Source organism: Xiphophorus maculatus, chromosome 12 (genome assembly GCF_002775205.1).
Source record: "Xiphophorus maculatus strain JP 163 A chromosome 12, X_maculatus-5.0-male, whole genome shotgun sequence".
Lineage (NCBI taxonomy): Eukaryota > Metazoa > Chordata > Actinopteri > Cyprinodontiformes > Poeciliidae > Xiphophorus > Xiphophorus maculatus.
Genome location: NC_036454.1, coordinates 2,300,615 through 2,306,667, shown reverse-complemented (window position 1 = coordinate 2,306,667; position 6,053 = coordinate 2,300,615).

Here is a 6,053-nt window from a genome sequence, read left to right as displayed (position 1 = left end):
GGTGTGGAGGCTGCAGCGCCTCCCACTGGAAGAACGTGAGGAGAGCGGTGCGGACAGCAGAGAGGATCATCGGGGCCCCCCTTCCCTCCATTCAGGACATTTCATCCCAGCGCTGCGTGTCCTGAGGCCGAAACATCATCAGTGACCCCTCACACCCCCACCATGGACTGTTCTCCCTGCTGCCCTCTGGAAAGAGGTTCCGCAGCATCCGGTGCAGGACCACCAGGTTCTGAAACAGCTTTTTCCCACTTGCCATCAGACTGCTGAACTCTTAACTGGACTGCACTTAAAATCTGGTCTCCACTTTATACCTTGCACATGTACAGAGCTAAATAACTTCTATTTTACTGTCAGTCCTGCACTTTATATTTTATATTTATATTTTATACTGTATTTTATTTTACTCTGGAGTAACCTCACAACATTGAAAGCTCAAAACATTGTCCTGAGCCGTATGCAACAAAATTTCGTTCTGTATTCACCCTGTGCATGCAAAATGACAATAAAGTCAGTCTAAGTCTAAGTCAGCAGACACTCAAAACTAAATGTTTGTGAACTTAGAACAAAGTATAATCAGACAAACACTGAAATGTGTTAATATCAGTCAGTTCATGTTGGACTGTGAAGCATCCTGATCCTCCCAGCTTCATGCTGACTCAGTCGGGGATGATGAGTTTTCCTCGTCCTCTAATGACCCAGTTCTCTCATCCCTCCTGTAACAGCAGGAGGATCTGCAAACGATCAGCTGCTTCGCCTGCATGGAAGTCATTCCGTCAGGAGTCTGATCCTGGAAAACCTGGAAAACAAGCTGATGAGCTGGGAAACGTCACACGACAAAAACAACAGCAGCAGGGCGTTCCTCCAGTTCTGGCTTCTTTTCCAACAGGAATGAAGGATTATTTTCATCTCTGTAAGGTGGAATGAAATCAGTCCAAACAGGACTAGTTCTGAAAACTTTACTGCCAAACTGCACACTAAGAGTTTAACCTCCAACATGGCGGTTAATCAGAGGTTCGCTTCACTTGAAGTTACTGTAGAGCTGCAGACAGTGGAGGCTGACATACATCGGGGGGTTTGGTGAAGGAAATGCTGGCGTTTGGTTTTTTCAGTGAGTATCTCCAGGTAGCCACGCAGCAGCCTGAAGCAGCACGTGTGCAAAGTTTCCTCAAAATTCCTCAGAGCTAAAGGAAAACATGACCTGTCTGCACAGGAGCTGCATTTTTACTGCATTTGTGTAAAGATCAAAGGTATCGCAGCGCTCTGTGCTTTCAGGTATACAAGCAGCAGCCGCAGCTCTGGGCCCAATGAGAAGCAGGTGTCGGCCTGATCTGAGCGGTTTACACGGCTTCATAATGAGAGCAGGCCACCTGCAGGGGCCTCCTGCACACAGGACACATAAAGAGCCATGGAAACCCCAAACATTACAAACACTCCACCAGCAGCGGCTCTGCTGGACCAGATTGAGTCGGTCTGGGTTTGTAAAGGACGATACGGCAGAGAGAGATGAAACATTACGGGACAACAAGCAGATCAACTGTGTGGAAGCTTTGGAAACGATGCAGGACAGTAAAATGACGTTACAGCAAGAATGTTTGAATTCAACCCAAACAGTCCTGAGGCTGCTCTGTAAAAACCGCAGACCTGATTCATGTGGTCGAATTAAAGAAACGGAGACGTGACACACGTGACTGCTGCAGATCAGAAACATGTGTTAGTGAGCGGTGCAGGTGAACCTGGAGAACAGAGAAGATCTGAACGATCTGCAGAATAACAGCTTAAACTGGGTCAGCTGTGGGTTAGAGTGGGATTCATCCAATACAGAACCTTCCTCGTCTTAAACCAACATATCTGTTGATTTATCAGGTAGTTTTTGATCAGATTATTTTATTTGTGCATTTATAAAGATCAGATGAGGGATTCCTCAGGGCTCCACTCTGGTGCCATTCAGAGGTTATATGACTCTAATGATGGAGGCTTCAATGTCTTGAGTAAAGTTGGACTTTTTAGCATAAAAGTTAATGGTTATTGTTAAAATTGGTCTCTTAAAGATTTCCACTTTCTGTTTCTTTAGTTTTATCCATTTAATGATGTTGTTGGAATATTTTAAATTTGTTTCCAGACCTGATTGTTGGTAGAAAGTTTTCTCTTACGTAACGTTGAGGACAGCAGGAACGGTGGCAGCCTGAGGCACAGCTGATGTATTTAACAGTTTCATCTGTTTATTCTTGTTCTAATCTATGGACTTAAATATAAAAATAAGCTGGGTTGGTATTAGACAGAGATCCTCCTCAGTTTCTTATCAATATGGTCACAATATCCAGATTTCTTGCTTTATGGGGTGAAACTCTTTAACTTTACGCTTCACTCTGAACACTGAGCTGAAGTGAGTGTTCAAATGAAAACGCTGGTTCTGTTCAAATGAAAGGGCTGTTTGTATTGAGTGTTGTATGAGTGGTGGACCCAACAGTTTGACATCAAAACCTGAACAGAAACCCAGAAAAGAAGGATTTCATGTGAGTCTGACGGAGTGTCCTTGAGGACGTGACACTTCTCACTCTGAGGAGATAAAAATACTCGTCTTTGTTACCAAACCTCTGCAGAGCAGCACCAGCAATTAAAGCCAGGTTGGGTTTGGCTGGGCCTCCTCTAGCATCATCTGGAAAAAAAATACTGTTATAAAAGCTGCTGTCACAGCGGACGGTTTTATGAAAACTAACAAACATGGAACATCTTTGCAAGAGTCCTAATTTCCTAATGGATGGTTTGTCAGTTTGTGCTGAAGTTTTGGTGAAATATGGAGCTCTTATAAGATTACATCACAATGAAAACCTGGCAATGCGTCTGTCTGTGGCCTCCTGTTGGCCCAGAGGCACCGCTGAACCACCCTTATGAAAACCTCTGTCACTGAGCCCAGATCTCAGAACAAAGCCCCTTCCTTTCTTTGTCTGTTAAATTTAGCTTTTGCTTCAAAAAACATACAGTTACAAAATCAGAGGTTCACATTTTTCTCTTCCAGGTGAGCAGCAGCTGATCAGCAAAGGCCTTTTCTCTACAATCCACTTCATTCAGCAACCAGTGAGAACAAATACTGATAGGATTTGTCTGAAATATGTACAAAAATATGTGTTGTATTTTGCTTGTTTACTTAAATATATTCAATATATAGGTTTATAATAGAGATGGATGTGATATACATACTCAGCTATTATTTGAGGGCATCTATATTTGTGCTTAACATGTGCAACCCTGTGGGTGGCTGATCATTATCAGTTAATCTTAATTTCATGTGTGGTCTATACATCTGGACAGACAACATGCGGTAAAAGCAACACTCCATGCAGGTGAAGCAAAACATCATTAACCTGCAAATATAAAATAAAAAACATTTAAAGAAGGGTTTTCAACAACACTAGGATTGTTGAAAACAATAGCCTGGTGCATGTTGAGAAAGGAAAGGACTCGTGAACCTGTCGACTCCAGAACCAGGAGGTGGATCGATATCCTAATCTACCATAAAGTCAAACCTGGATGGAAGTTAATAGAGTTTGGTGCAAAGTGAAAGTCACTCATGAGCCTCAAGAATAGAAAGGCTAGATTGGACTAAAATTATCTACAGGAAAACCCGACACAGCTCTGGAAGAACAATGGTCTGGGCAGATGAGACTAAGATCAACTTACAAAAAGTCTGTAGAAGGCAGGAAACAGCTGATGAACCAAAGTGAATGTTATCATCTGTAAAACACGGCAGAGGAGGTGTGATGGCCGGGGCTTGCATGGCTGCCAGTGGCACTGGGAGACTTCAGGAATGATATGACTCAGGACAGAAGCAGCTGAATGAATCCTGTGTGTGAGAGTGTGTGTGTGAGAGTGTGTGTGTGTGTGTGTGTGTGTGTGTGTGTGTGTGTGTGTGTTTCCAGGTTGTCTTATATGTTTTTGGACACACAGTAAAAGGACAATCATAATAAGGCATGTACTTTAGCGACTGGATCATCGAAGCAGTTCTTCATTCTCCAACATGGTGTTGTCATCAGCAGCTAAAATCAAATGTTGTTGTTAAATGTAAAATTTATACTTAAATTAGTGGAGAAATGCAGCAATGAGGCCGTTTCTGTTCAACACTGAGCTCCAGTTTTAATCAAGATCTAATTTTCCAGTTCCTGGGATTTTTTAGGAGAAAATTTGCTCTGCAGGTATTAAGCTTCAGGTAGAAGTTCTGAATGCAACAGAAAATAAATATTAAGATTTTTCCATTTCATACTTTGAGGAAGTTACCTCTGATCTTCATCAATTGGTGTCAACTTTTTTATTTTTTTAAAACTGCTGCTGGTTTAAACCAAGAGTCATGAAAGTTCTTGTTTTAAAAGGTCAAAAATCTTAATCTGGTTTATAGTCACCCTGCTGCTCTTTTCTCAGAACCAAAGACAAATCCAGCACATTTATGCTTTTGCTGCTAATTTATTTAAAGGTAGAAAAAAAACATAACACTGACTTATTTTGAAAGTCAGTGTTGTGACAGAATAACTGAAATACTGAAGCAAAAGTTTTATTGAAATGTTGACAGTTGGAGAGAGAAACAGAATGATTACAAAATTCAGAAGAAAAATCTGTTTACTAATCACCAAAACACAGCAAATATATAAAATGAATAAAATAAAGATTTATTATTCAAAACTAAATTATGTTTAGCAAAATAGGAGCTTACAAGCACAGATAATGTCCAGTGATTGACAAAAACTATCCAGCATTTCAATGAAATCTGACTGATGAGTGAAAGAGAAAACTATAGAGAAACAACATCTTGATATTCAGAGTGAAGCTTTGACTGGAAACAGAAAAACAAAATGTTGATCCTGGAATAATCCCAGTTTAAATCTTTAAAGGACTGGAAGAGGAAGTAGCATTCAATGAATAATTGTAAAGTTTCAACAAGAACCAGATTAAATCCATGAATCTGAAAATGTGTTTCTGAATGAAAGAGACAAACATGAGACTGGACCGTCTGGAGGAAACTCAGAGGAACCAGGGAACCATTTTCCTGACCTGAGATCTTGTTATCTTGACAATTAATAGCGAAACATCGCATCCCCTTTTTTCAGAATATTATTTTCTCGACCACAGATTCTTGACGCAAAGCATCAGCGCATGTGGCGCACAGTAAGTCACGTGACATCCAATCCACTGATCTAGATCTCCGAGAGGATTTGTCCTTCACTTTTCTAAATGAATCTTAAACTGGCTGTTCTGATCAGACAGCGCAGCTGCTGTCCGGTAATAGGTGCAGGCACATAACGGAACCAGCGTGTAGGAACCATTGCTGGGGACTGTCCCCTTCAGACCCACCGTGGGGGACATTGTCCACCAGCCTTCAGGAAGTTACGCCTGAGAGTCCAAACAGATGATGAACATCTGAACACGGCAGACTGAGGCCAAGCAGAACCACAGCGGAACCGAACTCTGTGTGTCCAATGATCAGGTAAATAGAAATTAAAAGTAAATGTCGCATAACTGATGACGTCACAGATTCTTCTTCTTCTTTTGTGTTTTATTGGCGGATGGCAACCAACTTAAGGTGCATTTACCGCCACCTGCCGGATGGAGTGTGGTCATCAATTATATTCAGAGGGAATCTGATAATACACACTTCAGTGGTGTGTGTGTGCATATTCACACACACACACACATACTCATATATGTATGTGTGTGTGTGTGTGTGTGTACATGATTCATTCATCATGAAATATGTTCCACTGATTTCATCTGATAACAATAAATACGAGTCCCAGTTTCATGTTTTCATATTTGAAAAAGAGAAATATTAAATTATTATTTCTTCTTTTCAGCTTCTGTTTTTACATCCTGCATTAGAAAACAGAAACAGTTTGAGCTTCATTAAGTTTCAACCTGTCCAGGTAAAACTCCAGCAGTGAAGAAGAGAAAAGTTTGTTTCTGAGTTTCTCTCAGCAGCTCCAGCCTCAGTTGGCAACTAAAGTTGGAACTTTGTCATCATCTCACGGAGGCACAATTATTGATCCAAACAATTAGAAATGAAACTA